The following is a 25,878-nucleotide window of genomic DNA, read 5'->3' as shown; positions in this document are numbered from 1 at the left end:
GAGCCGAAAAGTTTGTAAAACAGAAAGTGAAGGTGAAACAGCAGCAACCGCGCGACCTGCCTCCTCCCTCCTTCGTAATCGTGGTGCCTTAGACCGCCTCTGATCACGTTCTAAGAAGTGTGGAGCCGGTGAAGAATCATCCCTATAATATCTGTCCTGACACAATCTTGAGCCATTCTTGCCTCCTAGTCGCGTGTTCTCCCTCTGCATGTCCTAACCTTGATCAACCTGTCGCAACGCTCTCCGACGTCGCGGTCTCACGTCAAACCAATGTCTCCCATCCCCCCATTTGTGACACCCTGCTTGGGTCCTCTATCGACGAAAAAGATGACCGGCGCAGTGAACATAATTAAACAAGATGTCCACCGCCTCTCTCATGCTTTCTACTTCTCATTCTCTCTCTTGACAATTATATCCTTAATTAGTCTTAAATCTTATATGAAATATATCATTTTAATTTGACCAATTAACATATTGGCCCTAATACATTTAAATATTATCTGTGCCACCAAAATTTCTTATAATAATAATAATAATAATAATAATAATAATAAGTAATAATATTGCAAATATTTTGTCAAAAAATTACATAATAGAAAAACATAAGCATAAAAATAGAAAAGAGTGTATAGATTTCAGCACGTGAGTAAAGTTAGTTGAATCTCCGGTTTTTCCTTCATATCTGTTAATTAACATGCCACCATTGCATCAACTAGTCAAAAAGTAACATTTTCTAAACCGTTAATTAAATTCTGCAAAAAAAAAAAAAAACAATTTTTCTTTTCTATCAAAAAATTATTCAGATTCAATTCAATGGTTAAAAAACTACCAAACTGGTAGGAACATTCATGATGATGAAGGCAAGTTTTTATTGAAAAAAGGTATAGATTTTTTCTAGATTTTCTTTGTTTGGTTTCATTCATCGTCGTAGGATCATCAACAACAAGACAAGGCATGATGTTTTAAGAATTTCAATTCACAAGAAATGTTATTTCATGATGATGAAGATTTTGGATATCAACAACAAAAGGGTTTGCATGGAATGGTTTTAACAACGTTGTAGAGTGACATGAACATGACCATGTTGATAATAACGTATCATGTCATTATGGTATAACACATACATTTTTGGGGAACGTACAAAAACAAGAAGAAGATTATTATTCTGCCTTAGAAACAAATAAAGAAGGAAATAATTCAGGGGAGATAGTTGCAGAGGAGGGGTTAGCATAAGGTTGGAAATTCTTCTTCTTGTGTGATTGCGAAGCCTCTTCTGCAACGACATTTTCCCACGGCTATTCGTATATATTTCACATTTACCTTCCAACATTATTGGCAAGTTTATTTTAGTTAAGATATTGAGAAGTTATCATCAGCAAGAAAATTACTCATTGCAACATTATTTAAGCTTGGAGGTTGATTGAGTCAGAAAAAAGCTTGAAGATTGAATATTTCAAGTTGGTTGGTAGATTCTATTGATGGAATTTCAGGTTTGAGCAGCTGAATTGGTGCATAATATATCATCTAACAATGGTAATTATCTTCAAATAGTATTTAGATCTTTTTATTCAATTAGGTTTCACTTTGTGTTAAATAAGTAGTTCCTATTCACTTTGTAGTCTCTTTAGTATGTGCAAGTTTCTCTTAGAAGTTTTTGGCCAATTGGTTTTATTTTGGTGTTCGTAGCAAAATAATGACGTTTTTCTAGTAGTGGAAAGTAGACATGGTTTCACTCTTGGATATATTTAATATGAAAAAGCACATTTGTTAAACTTGGATCATTAAACATGTACTTGCCCATTTTGAACTGAAACTATGAATTGAAAATCCGTCTCATATGTTTCTATTCTGTTTATTGATGACAATGTTCTACAGTTTAAAGGGGGTTAACTAAGTAGAATACACTATATTATTGTTAAATGTAATTATTATAGTCTTTTTTATGTAAAAAATTTATTATGGTGATGCCAATATAACCTCAAACTAGATTCTACATGTGATGATAGAAGCACTTATTTCCTATTGGATTAATGTACAGGCTGGTCAACTCACTTATTTTGTTGGATCTCACGTTTGGGTCGAGGACCCTGATGAAGCCTGGATAGATGGAGAAATCCTTGAATCTAAAGATGATGAGATCACCATTAGCTATGAATCTGGTAAAAAGGTAAGCAAGCCTCTTGGAACCTATGTTTATCGCCAATATATTGTCTGGTATTCGTGTCTCCGTGATTCATAGTTCATGTTATAAGTATCAAACTTAAAAATCTATATGTCGGTATTGCAGGTTGTTAGCAAATCAGCTAATATCTATCCCAAAGATCCTGAATTTCCAACTGATGGCGTGGAAGATATGACAAGACTTTCATATATGCATGAACCGGGTGTACTTCAAAATTTGCAAATTCGTTACACCATCAATGAAATATATGTAAGATCACACTCCTGTTTTTCGGAGGATGTGCTTTGTTTTGCTGTAGCAATCATTTTAATAAAGCCTTAAATTTTTGGTGACGGTGTTTTGCTTGCAGACTTACACAGGAAACATATTGATAGCAGTGAACCCTTTCCAAAGGTTACCTCATTTGTATGCAAACGAAACAATGGCAAAGTATAAAGGTGCGGATTTTGGTGAGCAGAGTCCACATCCTTTTGCAATTGCAGGTTATGCATATAGGTATCTTGTTGCTTGCTCTCAGTTTTGTCGCTTTGCCGTCACTTTCAACTATTCTTTAATTTAGGATAGTTATAGTTCCACATCAATAGTTAATATAGTTCATAGAAAAAGAAATGAAGTTGAAATACCAAATTCGACTTGAAGAAAAATTATGTTTTTACTTCTTGCATAAAGGCTTTAAGTATTACTCTAAATTTTCTATGTAATCCGTCTTCAATCTGTATTAGCTTTGGTGAACATCTGAAATTCATTACCAACATTATGAATAAGATATGAGAGCAGTTACCAATAGAGATTTGTATATGCAGGAAGATGATAAATGAAGAAAAAAGCCAAGCTATTTTGGTTAGTGGAGAAAGTGGAGCCGGTAAAACAGAAAGTACAAAGATGCTTATGCATTACCTTGCCTATTTGGGAGGAAGAGCAGCAACTGAGGGACGGTCTGTGGAGCAACAAGTTCTTGAGGTAAGAAAGCCAAATGTCTATAAAGCACACACAAAGACACTCACACTGGACACGACACTGACATGTAAACACCGATAATAATTTCAGATGTTATTATTACTCACTATGCTAATCATATGCACTTATGCAGTCCAATCCTGTTTTAGAAGCATTTGGAAATGCAAAAACTGTTAGGAATAATAATTCAAGGTATTCATTTTTTATAATCTTTGTAATCTCTACCATACACTTGTTTCTCTTAATTGTTTTAAAGTCTGTCCTAATCTTACATAGTATATAATTTCAGTCGTTTTGGTAAGTTTGTGGAGATTCAGTTCGATCAAAAGGGGAGAATATCAGGAGCTGCTATCAGAACTTATTTGCTGGAACGATCACGTGTTTGTCAAGTTTCTGATCCTGAGAGAAATTATCATTGCTTTTATATGCTTTGTGCTGCACCACAAGAGGTACATACTCAATTCTTCCTTTATAATGGATAGAAAATATGATTTTACTCTTTAGAAATTAATGTGTGTCACTATTATGATATGCAATAGATGCTTAATTGGGGGTGTGCGAAATTGTATATAAAAAATTTAAGTTGCATATTTGCAATGTAAGCAGAGTTTATCATAACTCTCAGGATCATGGGCCACAGGGGTGCGGATTATTTACTAATCTTTATAGTATCAAGCTCCATAATTTGGAATCACATTTACTAACCTCTAGATTTTTAAAATCACTTCTGAAAAAGGATAAACTTCCACTTGGGTTTGGTCTAGTGTTGATGGTTTGGGACCTTGGAGAGTGCTCCTATCAAGGTCTCAGGTTCAATTCCTCCAGGTGCCAATTTTGATGGCCTAGTCGATACAAAGATTTGCTTTACATTTAAATGGGACCACCACAAATGCACAATGAAATACGACCCCTCAAATTAGTCGATCCTTGGACCGGATACCGAGTTTAAAAAAAAAAACACGCTCATGTGGAGGCAAATCTATTCATATGAACTTGTATTTGACCAAGCAAGAAATTGCCCTCTCAACAAATAGTATCTACTTGCAACATGTTAAAATCATTAGAAACATGTTCAGCTCAAAACTAACACAAGATATAAGCCTATACCAAAAAGAGTACTCTATACCCATCAAAACCAGATGAAATACTATCAAGAGGAATAAATCAAGAAGACCAATCATTTACACATTAAAAAAAAATGTAATCCCAAAGCCAAAGCCTATAATTCAAACTTAACCAAAAACATGGAATTTTTGCCTACAAGCGTGAACTAAGTGAGCAAAAAAAAATTCAAAGTGTGTATCAAACTCTCTACCTCGTTAAATGTTAGCATTATGCTTGAACTCTCGACCTTCTTATCACTCCACTCCGTAAAACAAGTGTTGAGATTAGGTCTAACTCATTCTCACAAAAGGATTGTAAGGTGAAGATTGTCTTCTTTTTATAAACTTTTATCAATGATCCTATATATCTAACGTGGAACTCACTATTGTGTTTGGTGCCTGTATATAAATGTGGGTGGCCCGATCGATATGCTTCGATACATGTTAGAAATTGTGTGGTTGGGTCTTATATAACCCCACAAAACCAGTGCATAATCAGCATCGGTGTAAGCCTCCACAGTTAGACTTCCACCTCTTTTAAACAAGCCTCCATCGGTGGGCTAGTAGATAGTTTCGCTGACTTTAAATGCCTCCCAAGTGGATGGTGGGATTGAACCCTTGGATTAGTTAGTCCTTGAGTTAGATACTGAGTTTCCAAAAAATAAATAAATCATTTTAGTAGTTCAATCCTGAAGGGTTGGTGTGGTGGTGTAAGGCTTGGGAATTACAAGTGTGTTCCTCTCTTGATCTCAATTTCGAATCCTCCATGCATTCCTGTGTTGGGACCAGTTGATATAAGACTTTCTTTTGACTTCAATTTGGCCCCGCTAGCAAACAGTGGGATTGCTCTCCTGGATTAGCCTGTCTTTTGACCGGATATCGAGTTTCATAAAAAATAAATCATTACTTAGTCTATGAACGTTCTCTAAATGTAGTTTAGCTTCACAAGTTGCCTTTAAATTTATAGTTTGTTGGTCGGTGTCATGTCATACTTCAAAAATTCATGATATAATGAGCCTTTTGATGTAAATTTATTTTTATTTGAGATTTTTTCATGTCTAGGATGTTGATAAGTTCAAATTGGGAAATCCAAGAAACTTTCATTATCTCAATCAATCAAATTGCATTGAACTTGATGCATTGGATGATGCTAAAGAGTATCTTGCAACAAGGAGAGCCATGGATGTTGTTGGAATCAGTTCTGATGAACAGGTATCATTCATTCATTAAATTAAAATTCTCTATTAAATTTTTCATTTTCTTTTCAATCCTTATTCATTACAAGAATTTGTTATATGATATCAATCTCTTATCAGGATGCTATATTTCGAATAGTAGCAGCTGTACTTCATTTAGGAAATATTGAATTTATTAAGGCAGTTGATGAAGGGATGGATTCCTCTACACCTAAAGATGAAAAATCTCATTTCCATTTGAAAACTGCAGCTGAACTTTTGATGTAAGTTAATGTACTCTATATTTGTTTATCATATGAAGCATGGACATAAATACAGACATCGGATTCGACACTGACAGGTCCACACAAATAATAATTTGGAAAAATGAATTAACTGATTGTGATCAATCACATGTAACGGTGTCGTGTTGGTGTCACCAACATGTGTCAAACACTGAACATGCTTTTGGTCAGAAGTGTTTGTGCTAGGTTGTATCTCATGCAATTAGGGTTCCATAATCGATTTTTAAACTGAAACAACTATTTGTAGCTTTCGTTGAAGTTAAATCATTTCAATTTTTGTATATACAGTATTTTTGTTAATTAGACACTCAAAAGCAATTTTGATCTAAAATATCCAAACGACATGAAATCATAAAAATCACTTTTATTTGAATGCATCTAAACATAAACATTTTACATTCAACTCGCATTTATCCAAATTCTGTTAATTCAAAACCAGTTTTCACCTCTGCAGGCTACTCTTCAAAACTAAAAAATCTATACTTTTATTTTTGTTATGGTAGGTGTGATGAAAAGTCTCTTGAAGACTCATTTTGCAAACGTGTTATGGTGACTCGTGGGGAAGCTATAACAAAATGGCTTGATCCAAATTCTGCAGCTCTAAGTAGAGATGCATTGGCTAAAATAGTTTATTCAAGGCTTTTTGACTGGTAATAATTTATGTGAAGTTTATGATAAAAATAAATTAGTTTAATATGTTGTTATAAAACCTCATTTTAATATGCATTGGCTAATGCAATTCAATTGATGAAAATGTTTGTTGATTCAGGATTGTAGACAAGATTAACAACTCTATTGGGCAAGATCCAACTTCAAAGAACTTAATTGGGGTTCTAGATATATATGGATTTGAGAGTTTCAAGACAAACAGGTGCTTAATCACCCCTTTGCTTATTTTTTTTATATGAAATTTCATGAAAAAGTTTATGAGCTGGATTCTTAATGTATTTTCTTGGACTGGTTTTTCTTTTGTGATTACGTAACTGTTGTAAACTAGACCGTAGTATTTAAACATAAGTTGTAATCTGTATGCCCTAAGCTTGATTAATAGAAAGGTAATGCAACCGATCTGCAGTCGGAGACTTAGGCACAACTTGTCGAACTCCTTGTGATCAAATCTCGTGTCTTCTTTGTTTTTGTTTTTCGTATCTACTTGCTTTCGAACCTGAGTTATTGGTCTAACAATTACTAACTTTTCGAACTCTCCTGTGTAATTTCATCGGTCCTGTTCAGCTTTGAGCAATTTTGTATCAATTTGACAAATGAGAAGTTACAACAACATTTCAACCAGGTTTGATTCTTTCACTATCTCCATGTTTGTTGAATATTATTATCTGGTAATTAATTTCCATAGATTCAATTAACATTTCATTATTTTATTGTGCAGCATGTCTTCAAAATGGAGCAAGAGGAATATACAAAGGAAGAGATTGATTGGAGTTATATCGAGTTTGTTGATAATCAAGATGTTCTTGATCTCATAGAGAAGGTGTGATTCTCCCACCGTTCATTTTGTTATTTTAGTAAAGTTCTATCAGTTTACCATCCCATTCTTGTATTAAGTGTATTTTTTTATCTATTTCTCAATGTTTTCATCACCAGTGAAGCACTGACACAAACACTGAACATGACACTGACACATCGACATCGGTGATAATTTTAGAAAACAAAATGATTAAATGTAACAATATGTGTCGATGTTGGACACCAAACATATGTCTTCAATATGAATTGCAAGTGCTACATAGATTATCACTGATTGAAGTTGATTGTAACTTAGTATAATACATTATCATACAATGATGCACTTTTCTCTCAAAACTCCGATTCAAATAAATGCTTTTAACTAGATTATTTTGTCAATGCTTAAAGTACCTAGATTTTCTGACAAAATAATGAAAAAGATCAGTAAGGTGCTAGCCTGTAATATAACTTCATATATGTTTGAACTCTATATAATACTAGCTTCTATCTTATGTTGATAATTGATGTTTGTTATGAAATCAGAAACCTGGCGGTGTTATCGCTCTTCTGGATGAGGCCTGGTATGATTTAATAGTTCAAATATTTGTATTTTGTCATTCTTTTATGCAATGGCTTGTTTATGTCATTTTGCATTATGTAAAGTGACATCAGAAAATGCATATATACTTTTGAGCAATAACATTGTTTTATAGCCATTATTTTATATATGGTCCTGCTTATTGTTTGTAGTATGTTTCCAAGATCAACGCATGAAACATTTGCTGAAAAGCTATATCAAACACTTAAGGACAATAAACGCTTCAGCAAGCCAAAGTTGTCACGAACTGACTTCACTATCAATCACTATGCCGGTGATGTAAGTGAAATGTATTTTAGTCACTTATCAAATATGAAGTTAAAAGCTTAGTATATATATATGGTGATTCTCAATTTCAGGTCACTTATCAAACCGATCTTTTCCTCGATAAAAACAAAGACTATGTTGTTCCAGAGCATGCTGCGCTACTATGTGCTTCCAAGTGCTCTTTTGTTTCAGGACTTTTCCCACCTTTACCTGAGGAAACTACTAAATCAACAAAGTTCTCTTCTATAGCTGCTCAGTTTAAGGTATGTTTTCTTTGAACATTAATTTATTTGCAAATTATATGATTTGTTTGTATATAACGAGTAATCATTTTTATTCTTAATCTTTATGATATGAAGCAACAACTGCAATCTTTGCTTGAAACATTGAATGCCACTGAGCCACACTATATTCGTTGCGTAAAGCCAAATAATCTTCTTAAGCCAGGGATATTTGAGAACAACGATGTGTTACAGCAGCTTCGATGTGGAGTGAGTTTAATGCAATTTTGTCCTTGTTCTCTAGTATGACATGAGTGATTTTGTCTCAAGTGACTTCAATCTTTGTGGATGTCATTTACAGGGAGTAATGGAGGCAATTAGGATAAGTTGTGCTGGATATCCAACTAGAAAGAGCTTTGATGAATTTGTTCAGCGGTTTAGTATATTGGAACCTAAGGTTCTAAAATGGTATTTTCATCCTCTTCACGTATTTTCTTTTTCTGGTCATATAGATGAATATGATCGTACTGAGTATCATTAACCACCTATTTAAATTGTGTTAACCACTTGGATTATTGCCGCAAATGTTGTTCCATTTTAGTCGTTCAAATGACAACAGTATTTGAAAACGATTAATAATAAAATATATCTGCAGCCCCGATGAGATTACTTCTTGCAAGAGGCTTCTAGACAGAGCAAACCTTAAAGATTATCAGGTACTAATTCTTCTCATCCTGGAATTTATGTTAATCTCAGTTATAGCTGATTGCATGAATCATAGATGATGTTGCTAAAATAAATTGTACACATTTTGTATGATAATATGGATTGGAATAAAATGCTGTTTGGATTTTTTTTTCTTTTTCAATTGATTTAAGTAACACCACAAAAGAAGCATGAAATATTAAAGCTTTCTACTAATTGCATAAAAAGAAAGAATTCTACTCATCTTCTTTTTGCTGCAGATTGGAAAGACAAAAGTGTTTCTGAGAGCAGGTCAAATGGCAGAACTAGATGCATGTCGTGCCGAGGTCCTAGGGAGATCCGCAATCATTATCCAGAAAAAAGGTCGCACATACATTTGTGAGAGACAGTACAAATTATTGCGATTCTCTGCCATAGAACTACAAAGGGCAGTAAGAGGTATCAATTATGTGAATCCTTCAAGACTGTTTATAGTTGTTTTATTAATAATTTTGATTATATATTTTCTAAGTCATGTAGTTTTACATATGTTATGAACTTAACATAGGACAAATTGCAAGGCATCGGTATGAAGGCATGAGAAGGGAAGCCGCGTCTTTGATAATCCAGAAACAATGCCGTATGTATATTTCTAGAACTGCTTATAAAACTACCTATGCCAAAGCTGTTTGCATTCAAGCTGGCATGCGAGGTATGACTGCTAGAAATGAGCTCAGATTCAGGAGACGGGCACGAGCTGCAACTGTTATTCAGGTAGGATAGGTCAGATTTTCTTCATAATTAGGACTAAAATCTGCTCTTGTTCCTTTTGTTATTTATATTGCTTAGTCCCTTTAATTAGACATTGCAATTTCAAATCATTTTCAATTTGATCCCTCAGTTGAATTTTTTGGTGAGGTGGCCCATTTTTTATGACGTGTCACTGATGACTGTGTTTTGCACTTGCTGGCTGATCTAATTTCGTAGTGGAAGGGAAAAAAATTTCACTACAAAGTTAGATGAGTCAACGAGTACAAAACACAGTCATCAGTGGCAATTCATCAATAATGTCACTTCAGCAAAAAAAATCAACTGCGGGACCAAACTAAAAATGATTTCAAATTGCAGTATCAAGTTTAAAGGATTTGAAGTTACAGGGACTAAAATTCCGGCGACCTTTCAAAATTCACTGTCTTTGCTAATTAGATGTCTCAATTTTATTTGGTGAATTGTTATACATAAAGTATGCTTAAACTAATCAGAGTTTTTTTTTTCTTCCAATAATAGAGTGACTACAGAAGTTATTTAGCTCGTAATTATTACCAAAAGCTAAAGAAAGCATCAATTTCTGTACAATGTTCGTGGAGGAGAACAAATGCGCGAAGGGAACTTCGAAAGCTTAGAATGGTGTTTCATCTTCTCCTCTTGTTTACATGTCTTAATTTTTCATACACTAGCAAGCTGCAGTTTTTTTTCTTTATTTTGCGATATAAAAAGTTTTCTTTATGGCAACTGTTAGAGTTATGTATTTGAATGTTTTTCCCTTTTCAAGTTTTGGAGAAATTCTTTATATCACAACTATTATACTGCTTCATTTTAGATAGAATAATTATTTATCTCATGTAGTAGACCAGTTAGCACTAACTAATAACAAATTGTATCTATGAAAATGATTTCATGAAAAGAGTGTTACTTTCTCCCTCCAATATGTCAAACTTGTAGTGCTATATAAATTTCCCAAAATGTGAATATTATCATATTTTTTTTATTTTCATTATTGAAAATATTTAAATATTACATTCCTGCAGGCTGCTAAGGAAGCCAAGGCCCTAGAAGCCGCGAAAATTAATCTAGAAAAGCAAGTTGAGGAACTAAATTTGTGTCTAGAATCAGAGAAGAGAATGAGGGTAATGTATTTATTCATAGTAAATGAAAATGCTGAATTATGAAATTAAGTTCATCAAGTATACTAATGCCTATTTGGTACTTTTTTACCTCTAAAAGTATTGTTTTGATTATACTATTTTACTGACATTTTAACTGTTTGGGTTCATTGTGATATTGAGGAAGCCGAGACACAGGAAAATGAAAAATTACAATGTGCTTTGCAAGAGATGGAGCGGCAATTCGAAGAAACCAAGGCGCAACTCATTCAGGAACGTGACGCTGCAAAGAATGTAGCTGAGCAAACTCCAATTATACAGGAAAATCATGTTGTTGACAATGAATTGGTCAATAAGCTTACTGCAGAAAATGAACAACTCAAGGTAACCATTACACAGAAAGTCTTCGGAAAATTTATATCTCTAGCTGTGTAAAGATTTGGATTGTCCGCACTCGGCAATTCCATGCATTTACACAGTCATCAGATCGGTTGTTGTTAGCTTGAGATCAGACTGTCCAGATTACAAGAGCTATTCTAGGTTTTACAAAAATCAAAATCTGTATCGTCTGATCTCAAACCAGCGGACACTGATGTGCTGACTTCATGAATTGTTATGATCCAAATCCAGCTGTGTCACAGTATTCAAAATTGTTGTTACTTTTGGTGATTTGCAGGAGCTTGTTAATTCATTGGAAAAGAAAACTAAACTGGAGCTTCCTGATAATGTTACAGACAACGAACTGATTAATAAACTTGCCGAAGAAAATGAAAAACTCAAGGTAAACAATACATAGAAAATGTTTGTAAAACTTATCATTTATGAAATGATGTGTGTTAATAGTATATGAAATCATTGTTACTTTTGGTGCTTACAGGAGCTTGTTAGTTCATTGGAAAAGAAAACTAAACTGGAGCTTCCTGATAATGTTACGGACAACGAACTGATTAATAAACTTGCCGAAGAAAATGAAAAACTCAAGGTAAACAATACATAGAAAGTGTTTGTGAAACTTATCATTTATGAAATGATGTGTGTTAATAGTATCCGAAATCATTGTTACTTTTGGTGCTTACAGGAGCTTGTTAGTTCATTGGAAAAGAAAACTAAACTGGAGCTTCCTGATAATGTTACGGACAACGAACTGGTTAATAAACTTACCGAAGAAAATGAAAAACTCAAGGTAAACAATACATAGAAATTGATTGTAAAACTTATCATTTATGAAATGATATGTTATTAATAGTATCCGAAATCATTGTTACTTTTGGTGCATTACAGGAGCAGGTTAATTCATTGGAAAAGAAAACTAAACTGGAGCTTCCTGATAATGTTACGGACAACGAACTAGTTAATAAACTTACCGAAGAAAATGAAAAACTCAAGGTAAACATTACATAGAGAGTGTAAAACTTACCATTTATGAAATCATATGTGTTAATAGTATCCGAAATCATTGTTACTTTTGGTGCATTACAGGAGCAGGTTAATTCATTGGAAAAGAAAACTAAACTGGAGCTTCCTGCTAATTTTACTGAAAATGAAGTGATTAATAAGCTTACGGAAGAAAAAGAACGTTTTGAGGTATTAATTATGTCAAGTGTTTGAAATTTATTTTTCTAGTTTTATTGTAATATCCATAATTATTATTACTTCGGATACTTTTCAGGATCTGGTTAATTCATTGGAAAGAAAAATTGGTGAGACAGAGAAAAAATATGAAGACACTAGCAGGATTAGTGAGGAGCGTATGAGTCAAGTTATAGACACAGAATCAAGAATGATTGAGCTAAAGACAAATATGCAGAGGTTCTTATAACAGATTTTGTGTATGCTATTGCAAGATTGCATTAAATGCATATTTTGTGTTTTAATTGATTTGATATGGTTCCATTCTTACATACCAGGCTTGAAGAAAAACTTTCTGATATGGAAGCTGAGAACCAATACATTCGGAGTAAAGCGCTGTCGACTTCAACATCCATGAAAAAGTCCCTACTTGGTGGTGCTCCGGTAAATATAAAAACATTGTTTACTAAGGGAGACTTTTAGTATTCTTAATTGTCTATTCACAACCAATTACTTTTAATTGACGTTTTTTTTAAAATTATCCTGAATTGAATAACTATTCGTTTAAGTCGAGTCTTAAGTAATTATAGTCTTAACTATTTCTTCAAAGTAATGAGTAATGTGAATAAACAATTCAATGTCTCAACGGTCTCAAAGTAATATCATCCTTTTTGCCGTAATTGGAGAATTATATTAATTTATTTTTCTCCTCTTTCTACTACAGCCCTTGGAAAATGGTCATCATCAGGTAATAAAGGTTCTTCAGAATTGAAAGGCTTTTACTTCTCTTGTAATTTATATTATGAATTTATCAAGAGAAAAAAAAAATATGTTTATCCTTTTTTCATGAATTTAAAGAAAAGTCTATTTTCTGTAGGCACCAGTGAAAACACTATCTGTGAGAAGATCTCATGTGGAGAGAAATCCAGTATGAACTATCAAAACAATTGTTGATTTTTATATAGTACCAAAGTATTTAGCACAATTATCATTCTTTTTCTTTCTTTGGGTGTAGGAGAGTGTAGAGACTCTTTTCAAATGTGTGACAAAAGATCTTGGATTCTCTGAAGGGAAACCTGTTGCAGCATTTACCCTTTTTAATTGTTTGCTACATTGGAAAGTTTTTGAACTAGATAAGACAAGTATATTTGATCATTATATTATGTTGATCGGTAATGCAATAGAGGTAACTTCTTGTTCACTCAAACTATTTTTCGCATCTATATGAGATCGAAGTATATCAAACTTCGGGATTTGTTTGAAAAGTGTAGACTGAAGTTTAGCTATAATAAACATGAGAATTAAAAGTCTTAGATTCTCTATTTTTGTGTCCTTATTACATTCTATATGATCACTTTCATAAGGACTGACATGGTATCTACATACGACATTTTTGCAGGATCGGGATAATATCAGCAGCATGGCTTATTGGTTATCCAATACATCTGCTTTGTTTTTCCATCTTCAACGATGTCTAAGAGCACCAGCGCGAAAACCACCAACTCCAACAGGGTTTTTTGGGAGGATGGCTCAGGTGCTAAATTTAATTATACCTATCTAATTTAACATGGTGTTGTACATAAGTTGCATGTGAACTTTTGGGCCAGTTGCATATTAACATCTTATTTGTATGTTTGACTATTTAGTCTATGGGTAATACTTTGTCGTTGTAGGGTATGGATACTCTTTGTTTCTTTTGAGAAATGGACGACTCCATTGTTAATGTTTCCAATGTATAAAGGTCCAATTGTACAAAATACATGTCACAGTTTCTTGAAATATAGGTCTTTATATGTACCAAAAGTTTTAGCAATGAAGTTCTCCATGTCTTTTTGAGAAATGGAGAGGATCTATAATCGTCATTGCATTGATGAGTCTACAAGTTTTCATACTATATTATCAATACTTGAAGGATTTTAATTCATAGGAAATGCATGGATGAATTGGTATATAAACTCAAGAAAGTCCATTTGGTAATTCAATGATATTTCTATGACATTAATCTCAAATATAAAATACAACGGTGTTTCGCAGAGTTTCCGCTCATCCAGTAGTCTTTCCAGTAGTGGAATCGATGTAGTACAACAAGTAGAGGCAAAATATCCAGCTTTGCTTTTCAAGCAACAGCTTGCAGCTTTTGTAGAAAAGATATATGGAATCCTTCGAGAAAATATGAAGAATGATTTGTCCCCTCTTCTTTCTTCTTGCATCAAGGTATGATGATTGTATCTTTCATCATCAAGTATGCCTTTTATGCATTTCCATGTGTATGATAGCAATATGCTGCAAAAAATGGAAACTGTAGTTGGCTTGGTGCTTGAACATGTTTTCTGCATCTGTGTCTTGTTGACAATGTCAGTGTCATTACTCACTATGCTTACTCCACTTACATGTTATTTTATGACTTCAGGAGCACCAAACTGGAAACGATAACAGCGAACCAACTGGTTCATGGCTCAACATTATTGAATGCCTTAATAGATATTTCAAGATTCTAAAAGAAAATTATGTATGTGAAGGTTTGATAGTTCAGTTAATCAGTATATTTACATCACTTCTGTTTTTCAGTCCTTTTCTTCGTTACAGAGAAAACTGATTTTTTTTGTTTATCTCAGGTGCCTCCCGTTTTAATTCGAAAGGTATTTAATCAGACTTTTCAATACATCAATGCAGAAATATTTAACAGGTAAGTGTCTTGTTTCACTTGGCCTATTTTATGGAAACATATCAAGGGTTAAATATGCTTTTAGTCCCTATTGGTTTTATCCTTTGTACCCACTTTTCTGTCCAGACAAATTATAAACTACGAAAAGTGAGTACATTGACGACAAACAAAAAAAGAAAAATTTATTCGGACTAAAACATATTTAACCTAAAGATGTATCGTGAGAATCTAGGTTGAATTGTTTGTTGGTAATGCTATGTTTGCCAGCCTTATATTGCAAAAAGAATGCTGCACATTCAACAATGGAGAATATGTAAAATCAGGGTTAGCTGAACTAGAAGTTTGGTGTACTGAAGCAACGGAGGAAGTATGTATTTCGTTACACTTTTCTAACTTTCAAAGATTTATTGAAGTCAAAGGCATTATGTGACCAATGATTTAGTTTTTATTTAACAAATAACTGTTTTTGTTGCAGTATATTGGCCCATCTTTGGATGAACTCAACTATTCAAAACAAGCAGTTAGTTTCTTGGTATGCCTATCACTTCTGCTGCAAACTCTTTTTATTTATAGATATATATCATACAGTGGTGTTTAGGTAATCTTCTTTTGTTTGGCTATTTTTCATCATATTTTTCTTTCCCCTTTGGTATGGCACTTTGGATATGATTAATTCAGTGGAAAAATAGCTTAATTAAGTGTTTATGTAGAAAACGGAGCTCTCCCAAACATGCTTATGTCAGTAGATAAGTTTAAATAAGTCAACCCAAGAAAGTCTTATAAGAGTTTGATCTAAGTTTATTATCGTTGTTTTAGCATATGAATGGTTGGTATTTTTGTCATTACTTTATGCATAAATGAGTAATATATTGTATCTATTCTAAGAAAAATCTTCTCTCTAATGACATGTGACGGAATTTCACACTTCGGTTTCTCAAAAAATATTTTCTCAAGAGAACCTGATCTTTACTAGTATACCATAAAATTTAGAATGCAATACAAGAAATATCCTAAATATGCATCTCTCCCATATTAATTTGGTTCCAATAATATATCCAGGTTTCTGAAAAGAAGGATGAACTATCCTATGATGATCTTACCAATGACATATGCCCTGTAAGTGTTTTCCTCTAATTTGATTAAATGATATATAGCAGGTGTAAGCTAAAGTTTAAAATACATTAGCATACTTGTAAGATAATTCTAAATATGAACTCATTATAAATCAAATAAAGACTTGAATCTTCAATACGAAGTTTCTCTAACATCTATATATGCTGAATTCAGGTCCTAAGTTCTCAACAGCTTTATAGAATATGTACATTATACTCAGATGAAAATGACAACGCCAAAAGTGTATCGTCAGATGTAAGTTGCAGAACATTAATTAGCAAAAAAAAATCTTGTTATCTATGAATATTTCATTATTTTAATTTCTATTATTTATTTGTGCAGGTCACTTCTAGGTTAAAGCTGCTAATGACAGACGATACAGGTGATGATGAACAATCCTACATGTTGGAAGACAATTCGAGGTAAACTTCATGTGATAAACGCATATAAATGCAGACACGAGAAATTAGTTTATTTTAAAACTTTGACCAATATATACTTGAAAATTGTTTAAAACTTTGATGATGACCAAAAGTAGATGTTTAAGGTCCTCGATGTCTATACGGCCAAGACAGTGCCCTGATTGGTGTGATTTAACAAAAACAAGAGAAAACAGATACAATTTGAGTTTTGAGGCTTTAATATTTGGTTTCCTTGTTTTTTACCGAACCGACACTGAATGGATCATTGTCTCAATTGTGAGGACGAGTAATACCATGAACTTCTACATATGGAGAGTGGCACATATCATTAGAATTTTGAACAATTTTGATGCAACGGTCCGCCATAGACCATATGAGACACTACCTCATCTTAGAAGCCACCTTATTTTAATTGGAAACTTAAGTTTTAATCTTTCAATATTTGAAACTGCAGGTTTCCTATTAATGTTGAAGAGATTTCTCATAAAGATAAGACAGTTCCAAAAGTAACACCTCCTGCAGAACTACTTGAGAATGTAGCCTTCCAATTTTTACATGATTATGCACCTTAGTCCTCAATGCAGCTGATTAATCGCCATGTTGTAAATCCACCCCACTCCCATTTTTTTCTTCTTTTTCTTTTATCAGTGGCATCCATATTTGTATTTGTATTGGTTATATAATAGCAAAGGGCAGGGTAGGTTTCCTAATTCTTGTTTACATTTTCTTTTAACCTTAATTTTCAATTTTCATTAGATGATGTTATATGGGTGTTCACTTGGGACACAAATCTTTGTATAAATAACATGGGAGAAAAGTAACATTTGTAAAATCATGTTGATAAATGATAGGAATTGATCCCATAGATTGTTGTTGAAACTTGAAAGAGGCATATTATACCATCAAATCAAATGCTAAGGTGAGAATTTGACATTCATGTAAAGGCATCATCCTTTGTAATATTTGAATTGTGTGGCGCATTAGTCATAGGTTCATCGAATGAGATAATGCTCTTAAAACAACAGAAAATAAGTGTATAGCTTGTATTTGAATCGACATAAATCAAATCAACGTCTTAGCTGTAAAGATGAAGAGAGTCATGGGTTTCCCCGGATCATTTTTTGCGATTTGGTTTCACTATGTTGGTTTGGGAGGTTTCATAAATTTTGTTCTTTCTTTTGAGTTTCTGCAGCTATTGTTGGATTGTGTTTTTCTTGTTAGTATTTATCATTGTAAATACTCTTCATGCATTTAAAAACCGGTCTGGTATGATCTCGTTTTGATGGAAAAATTAGGACTAAACAATCTCATGGTGTATGCCAATCACTCAAATTTGGAAAAATTAGGACTAAACTGCATCAGATTACAAATTTGTCAACGAAATATTAGTGTAGGCCACGTTATAAAAAATCTGTCACCGGACAATTTAGATTACAAATCACCCCAAAATTGAATACAAATCACTCAAAAGTATTAGCTTGTAAATGAACAATATATTTCTCAAAATAAGCTTCATTCTCCTTGTTCCATGAAATATCTATTCATTTTCACAAGTGATTTGGCTACTCATTTGCACTTGGCTTGAAGTTTCATGTATTTCGTGAATGACTTGGCTAATCATTTGCATTTGGGTTATATGTGACATTCGAGTTCTTTGATATTCCTATGCAAGAATGCACATGGTTATATGTCTTAATCTTATATGTTTTTCCATCTAGTGTAGGGGAGGCATGAATGCGCCAACAACAACCATCTGAAGCACATATAGCAGTTACTCGAGACTTCTCATTTTTAATTTTCTTGATCTCAAATCCCTCTTGTATAACAAAAATCTCTAAGTGCGGCTCTAAGCTCATTCACATCACCAAACAATAAACTAACTTCTAACTTCACTTTTCCATCAGATTCATGAACAAATAACTTTCCTTTCATACCTCAATATAAATGAACAAATAAGCTTGATTAAAAAATAAATAATAAACAAAAAAAAGGGAGGTCAACTAAATGGGTATATGCCATGTTGAAGACAAAGTGGAAAATACATGTTAGAAAAACATCACCTGTTTTGGCAAAACCATGTGTGTGCTCTCCTGGCTGCTGCTTCATCCTCCATGTTCATGAAAAAAAAGGTAATAATAGAACAAAAATAGAAGAAAAGGTTATGGGGGGAAAATAGACGGAACAGTTAAATGAAAAAAAAAATAAAAAATTATTGTAGAGGAAGAGCAGTAGTATCAATAGAAACATAAAATTTAAGAAGTAAAGATATAACCTTTCTATTGCAAGAGTTGAATAAGCCACTGGAAACTGAAGAACTGTAAGCAGTACCAGAGAAACCGGAGGAAATATGACTTTCGTAAATCGTAATGTCTCCCTCTCTTTCTCCATCCACCAAAAATGCAAAGAAGAAAATGTGCCTTGAAGAAGGCTAAGGAGTGTGAGAGGCACAGGGATTATAATGAAAAGTTTAAAAGGGAAAATGAAAGGTTTGTTGTAGAAGTGAACAGTTAGGAAAATAAATCTGAAAGGGGTGCATGGTTTCTGTTGAAATGGAAGAGTTTTTCTATTTATTGTTCTCCCTTCCATTTATCCATTGCATGTTGAACACTTACATTGAAAACACGCCTTGCATTAAAAACTTTCAACAAATTTGATCAATAAAATAGCTAAATAAATTAAAAAATAAACAATATAATCTTACTATTAATAGCAAGTTTAAAATAGCTAAATACTCTAGTTAAGTGACAAATGTCATACTTGCCAAAAAACTAACATTGCTTTATTATTATCTATAGATTCACCGCAAAACTTCTGTGTATGCAACCCCATCAATTTTCACCCTATATAAACACTTGCACCACATCAATATAACACAAACTCAATGGTTGTTGATAATGGAGGTTTCAACAACCAACGACAATCTTGTGAACCCAATCGTCCAACGCATCCTTGAACTCCGTGAGAAATCTAACCGAATCAAATCCATAGAAGCATCGCAACGTAGGGGAAATCGAATCAACAAAAAAGAACAAAAACTTCTCCATTCGAAAACCTTGGTTAACGCTCGCCTTGATGAGTTGGTGAAGCTTCGTCAACGTCTTTGCACAACCCCAAATGAAGATCTCGGCCTCGCCCAGACCTTATCTGAGAATTCCGAAACATTATCTGAGAATTCTGAATATGATAATTCTGAAACCCTGTCTGAGAGTGCCGAAATCCCATGTGATACATACTTCGCACCCAAGAAAGCTAAGGATACACATCTAGTACAGAACAATTTTGTTGATGTTATTCCGACTTTGCTTTGGTTTGCTTATGATTCTTTTCAAATGATGCTTCAGCGTCTACGTTATTTTCCTTTTAATTGTCTTGATGATGAAGCAATGGATCAGCTAACTGAGAAGGATTTAGATATGAACCTTATTTCGGTTTCGGGACTTGAAGATTCCACCATTGAAGGGGAGGCGCTTGAGGAAGATGCGATGCAATTCTATCAGCGTGCGAAGTTGAGGGTTAAGCAACAGGACCCTTATTACCCCAATGCTCTTGGTAGATAATATAGTTTTTTATATTTTTTTTTGGTAGATAATATAGTTTTTTATTTTTATTTTATTTTTAACTTCTTTTGTTGGTGGTGTAGATCCTTATTCGATGAGAGAGAGGATGGAGAAGATTATTTCTAAATCGGATGATTATTATTCTTGCCAGACGGAGAAGCCGAAGGTATAATGCATGTCAGATCCTTCTATAACAGCATTTGGAATTTTGTCTCGTAACGATGTATTGGAAGAAAGAAATCTTCGGTGTTCGTGGCTAGGACACTTTTGTACTCATCATGCCATAGTTTAAATTGTTCTCATTCTCACAACTATTGGAACACTATCCATTCAATGTACACTATTATGTAGTTAATTTTGAATGTGTCTAATATTTGCATGTTTTTTCAGAGACCTATAAAGCTTAATGAAGAACAAGAGAATAGTTTTGTAAGTAAATGTTTTCCCCCTTTTGGTTATTCATCCTATTCCTATTCAACTTGGATAAAATTGCAAGGGGTGAAGTGGTCCTGCATTCTGTAAGTTTATTTAGGCGTTAAGTGGTTCGATATCTAGATAAAAGAGGGTTGGCATATTTTGAACATATTTCACTACTTGACACGAGAGCAGAAGTGAACAATTATATGTATGTCATTTTTTAGCTACATGGTTGAGGGCTACATATGAAGAACATGCATTGTTTGGTTTCATGTAATGCACGAATCTTTTGGTAGGTTTCGCTTAACATTCATATGAAATTTATTTTTCTAGTTCTATTGTAATACCCATAATTGTTACTACTTCTGATACTTTGCAGGATCTAGTTAATTCATTAGTAAAGAAAATTGATGATACAGAGAAAAAATATGAAGAGAGTAGCAGGATTAGTGAGGAGCGTATGAATCAAATTATAGAGACAGAATCAAGAATGATCGAGCTAAAGACAAATATGCAGAGGTTCTTATATCAGATTTTGTGTATGCTATTTGCAAGATTGCATTAAATGCATATTTTTTGTTTTAATTGATTTCATATGGTTCCATTATTACATACCAGGCTTGAAGAAAAACTTTCTGATATGGAAGCTGCGAACCAATATCGTCGGAGTCAACCGCTGTCGGCTTCATCATTCATGAAAAAGTTCCCACGTGGTCCAGTTCCGGTAAATATAAAAACATTGTTTATAAAATGAGACTTTTAGTACTCTTAATTGTCTATTCACAACCAATTACTTTTAATTGATGTTTTTTCTTAATTATCCTCAATTGAATAACTATTTGTTTAAGTCTAGTCTTAAGTAATTATAGTCTTAACTGTTTCTTCATATAATTGAGGAAAATTTGGAAAACATCAATTAAAACAATTAATGAGTAATGTGAATAAACAATTCTATGTCTCAACAGTCTCAGAGTAATATCATCCTTTTACCCTAATTGGAGATTTATAATAATTTCTTTTTCTCCTCTTTCTACTACAGCCCTTGGAAAATGGTCATCATCAGGTAATAAAGGGTCTTCAGAATTGAAAGGCTTTATCCTTCTCTTGTAATTTACATTACTTATGTATTTATCAAGAGAGAAAAAAAATTATATTTATCCTTTTGTCATGAATTTGAAGAAAAGTCTATTTTCTGTAGGCACCAGCGAAAACACTATCTGTGAGAAGATCTCATATGGAGAGAAATCCAGTATGCACTATCAAAACAATTGTTGATTTTTATATAGTACCAAAGCATTTAGCACAATTATCATTCTTTTTCTTTCTTTGGGTGTAGGAGAGTGTAGAGGCTCTTTTCAAATGTGTGACAAAAGATCTTGGATTCTCTGAAGGGAAACCTGTTGCAGCATTTACCCTTTATAATTGTTTGCTACATTGGAAAGTTTTTGAATTACAAAAGACAAGTATATTTGATCGTTATATTATATTGATCGGTAATGCAATAGAGGTAACTTCTTGTTCACTCAAACTATTTTTCGTATCTATATGAGATTCTCTATTTTTGTGTCCTTATTACATTCTATATGATTACTTTCATAAGGCCTGACATGGTATCCACATATGACATTTTTGCAGGATCAGGATAATATCAGCAGCATGGCTTATTGGTTGTCCAATACATCTGCTTTGTTTTTCCACCTTCAACGGTGTCTAAGAGTACCAGAGCGAAAACTACCAACTCCAACAGGTTTTTTTGGGAGGATGGCTCAGGTGCTAAGTTTAATTATACCTATCTAATTTAACATGTGTTGTACATAAGTTTCATGTGAACTTTTCGGCCAATTGCATATTAATATATCATTTGTATGTTTGACTATTTAGTTTATGGATTCTACTTCGTCCGTTGTAGGGTGTTTGACTATTAATGTTTTCAATGTATAAAAGTCCGATTGTACAAAATACATGTCACAACTAGAAATATAGGTCTTTATATGTGCCAAAAGTTTTAGAAATGAAGTTCTCCATGTCTTTTTGAGAAATGGAGAGGATCTTTAGTCGTCATTGCATTGATGTGTCTACAAGTTTTCATATTATATTATCAATACTTGAAGGATTTTAATTCATAGGAAGTGTATGTATGAATTGGTATATAAAATAAAGAAAGTCCATTTGGTAATTCAATAATATTTCTACGACACACTTTGTTCTTGGATATTTTTATGTTGATCTAAAATGAAATTTTCATTATTTTGTCCAATTTTTGTGTCAATTTAAGAGGGGGAAAACATGTTTTCCCTTTAATAGTATTAAGCATAATCCATGCATTCCATATTAAATGGATGTTTTAAACTAATGTATGATTTTTGTTAAAAAAGCTAATGGTATATCCATCATAAATAATTTATGCCTCATATTTTAATCAAAGATTGTAGTTACATATAATGACAATAATCTCAAATATAAAATACAATGGTGTTTGGCAGAGTTCCCGCTGATCCCGTAGTCTTTCCAGTAGTGCATTTGATGTTGTACAACAAGTTGATGCAAAATATCCAGCTTTGCTTTTCAAGCAACAGCTTGCAGCTTTTGTAGAAAAGATATATGGAATCCTTCGAGAAAATATGAAGAATGATTTGTCCCCTCTTCTTTCTTCTTGCATCAAGGTATGGTGATTGTATATTTCATCATCAAGTATGCCTTTTATGCATTTCCATGTGTATGATAGCAATATGCGGCAAAATATTAATTTTTTTTATCTCTTTTTTTAAACAAAAAAATGGAAACCGTAGTTGGCTTGTTGCTTGAATATGTCTTCTGCATCTATGTCTTCTTGACAATGTCAGTGCCATTACTCATTATGATTATTCCACTTACATGTTATTTTATGACTTCAGGAGCACCAAACAGGAAACGATAACAGCGAAACAACTCGTTCATGGCTCAACATTATTGAATGCCTTAATAGATATTTCAAGATTCTGAAAGAAAATTATGTATGTGAAGGTTTGATAATTCAGTGAATCAGTACATTTACATCACTTCTGTTTTTCAGTCCTTTTCTTTGTTATAGAGAAAACTGATTTTTCGTTTTTTATCTCAGGTGCCTCCCGTTCTAATTCAAAAAGTATTTAATCAGACTTTTCAATACATCGACGCAGAAATATTTAACAGGTAAGTGTCTTGTTTCTCTTGGCCTATTTTATGAGAAAATATTTACGATTAAATATGCTTATAGTCCCTATTGGTTTTAGTCTTTGTACCCACTTTTCTGTCCGGACAAATTACTAAACTACAAAAGGTGAGTACATTGACCACAAACAAAAAAATGAAATTTTATTCAGACTAAAAACATATTTACCCTAAAGATGTATTGTAAGAATTTTGGTCAACTTATTTGTCGGTGATGCTATGTTCTCCAGCCTTATATTGCAAAAAGAATGCTGCACATTCAACAATGGAGAATATGTAAAATCAGGGTTAGCTGAACTAGAACTATGGTGTACTGAAGTAACGGAAGAGGTATGTGCTTTCGTTACACTTTTCTAACTTTTAAAGTTTTATTGAAGTCAAAGGCATTATGTGAACAATGATTTAGTTTTTATTTAGCAAATAACTGTTTCTGTTGCAGTATATTGGCTCATCTTTGGATGAACTCAACTATTCAAAACAAGCAGTTAGATTCTTGGTATGCCTATCACTTCAGCTGCAACCTCTTTTTCTTCATAGATATATATATATATATATATATATCATAGGGTGTTGTTTAGTTAATCTTCTTTTGTTTGGATATTTTTCTTCATAAGCTATATTGTGTTCATAAGTTATCCTGAAGAGTTTATAGAAATAAGTTGAAAACGGAGCTCTCCTAAACAATCTTAGAATGCAATAAAAAAAATCTCTAAATATTTTACCATGCATTTCTCTCCCGTCTTACTTTGGTTGCAATAATTTTGCCAGGTTGCTCAAGAGAAGGATGAACTATCCTATGATGATCTTACAAATGACATATGCCCTGTAAGTGTTTTCCTCTAATTTGAGTAAATGATATATAGCAGGTGTAAGCTAAAGTTTAAAATACATTAGCATACTTGTAAGATAATTCTAAATATGAACTCATTATAAATCAAATAAAGACTTGAATCTTCAATACGAAGTTTCTCTAACATCTATATATGCTGAATTCAGGTCCTAAGTTCTCAACAGCTTTATAGAATATGTACATTATACTCGGATGAAAATGACAAAGCTAAAAGTGTATCATCAGATGTAAGTTGCAAAACATTATATATGTAAAAAAATAATCTTATTATCTATGAATATTTCATTATTGAAATTTCTGTTATATGCGTGTGCAGGTCACTTCTAGGTTAAAGCTGCTAATGACAGATGATTCAGGTGATGATGAAAAATCCTACATGTTAGAAGACAATTCGAGGTAAAGATCATGTGCTACACACATATAAATTCAGACACGAGAAATAAGTATTTTTAACAAAACCAAGAATTTGGTGAAAAGTGTTTAAAATTTTGATGATTATCAACGTCGTTACTTTTAAGTAGAAGTTTAGGATCATCCATGTCTATACGGCCAAGACAGTGACCTGATCGGTGTTGATTCAACAAAACCAAGAGAAAACAAATACAATTTGAGTTTTGAGGCATTAATATTTGTTTTCCTTGTTTTTTGCCTAACCAACACCGATTGGATCGTTGTCTCAATTGTGAGGACGGGTATTACCTTGAACTTCTACATATGGAGAGTGACACCGATCATTAGAATTTTGAACAATTTTCTACCATCGGTCCATCGTAGAACATACAAGACACTTTCCCATCCTAGAAACCACCTTATATAATTTGGAAACTGAATTTTTCATCTTTGAATGTTTGAAACTGCAGTGCTTCTATTAATGTTGAAGAGATTTCTCATTCATCTAAAGATAAGACAGTTCCAAAAGTAAAACCTCCTGCAGAACTACTTGAGAATGTAGTCTTCCAATTTTTACATGATTATTCACCTTAGTCCTCAATGCAGCTGATTAATCACCATGTTGTAAATCAAATCAACGTCTTAGCTATAAAAGATGAAGAGAGTTGCGTGTTTCTTCGGATAATTTTTTTGCAATTTGGTTTCACTATGTTGGTTTGGGAGGTGTCATAGATTTTGTACTTTCTTTTGAGTTTCTGCAGTTGTTGTTGGATTGTGTTTTTCTTGTTAGTGAGTTTTGTTACACTTATCCCTTTTCATCATTGTAAATTCTCTTGAAACATTTAAGAACTGGTCTGGTTAGTCTCA

General features: G+C 33.1%; 1 pseudogene; it reads left to right on the top strand.

The window, feature by feature from the left end:
• The first annotated feature begins 1,999 nt into the window (after window positions 1-1,999).
• LOC25482823 (myosin-6-like) lies at window positions 2,000-25,878 on the top strand (annotated as a pseudogene).

Source organism: Medicago truncatula, chromosome 1, assembly GCF_003473485.1.
Source record: "Medicago truncatula cultivar Jemalong A17 chromosome 1, MtrunA17r5.0-ANR, whole genome shotgun sequence".
NCBI classification, from domain to species: Eukaryota; Viridiplantae; Streptophyta; class Magnoliopsida; order Fabales; family Fabaceae; genus Medicago; species Medicago truncatula.
Note: the sequence above shows the minus strand (reverse complement) of the source record. Positions and strands in the feature narration are given on the sequence as shown.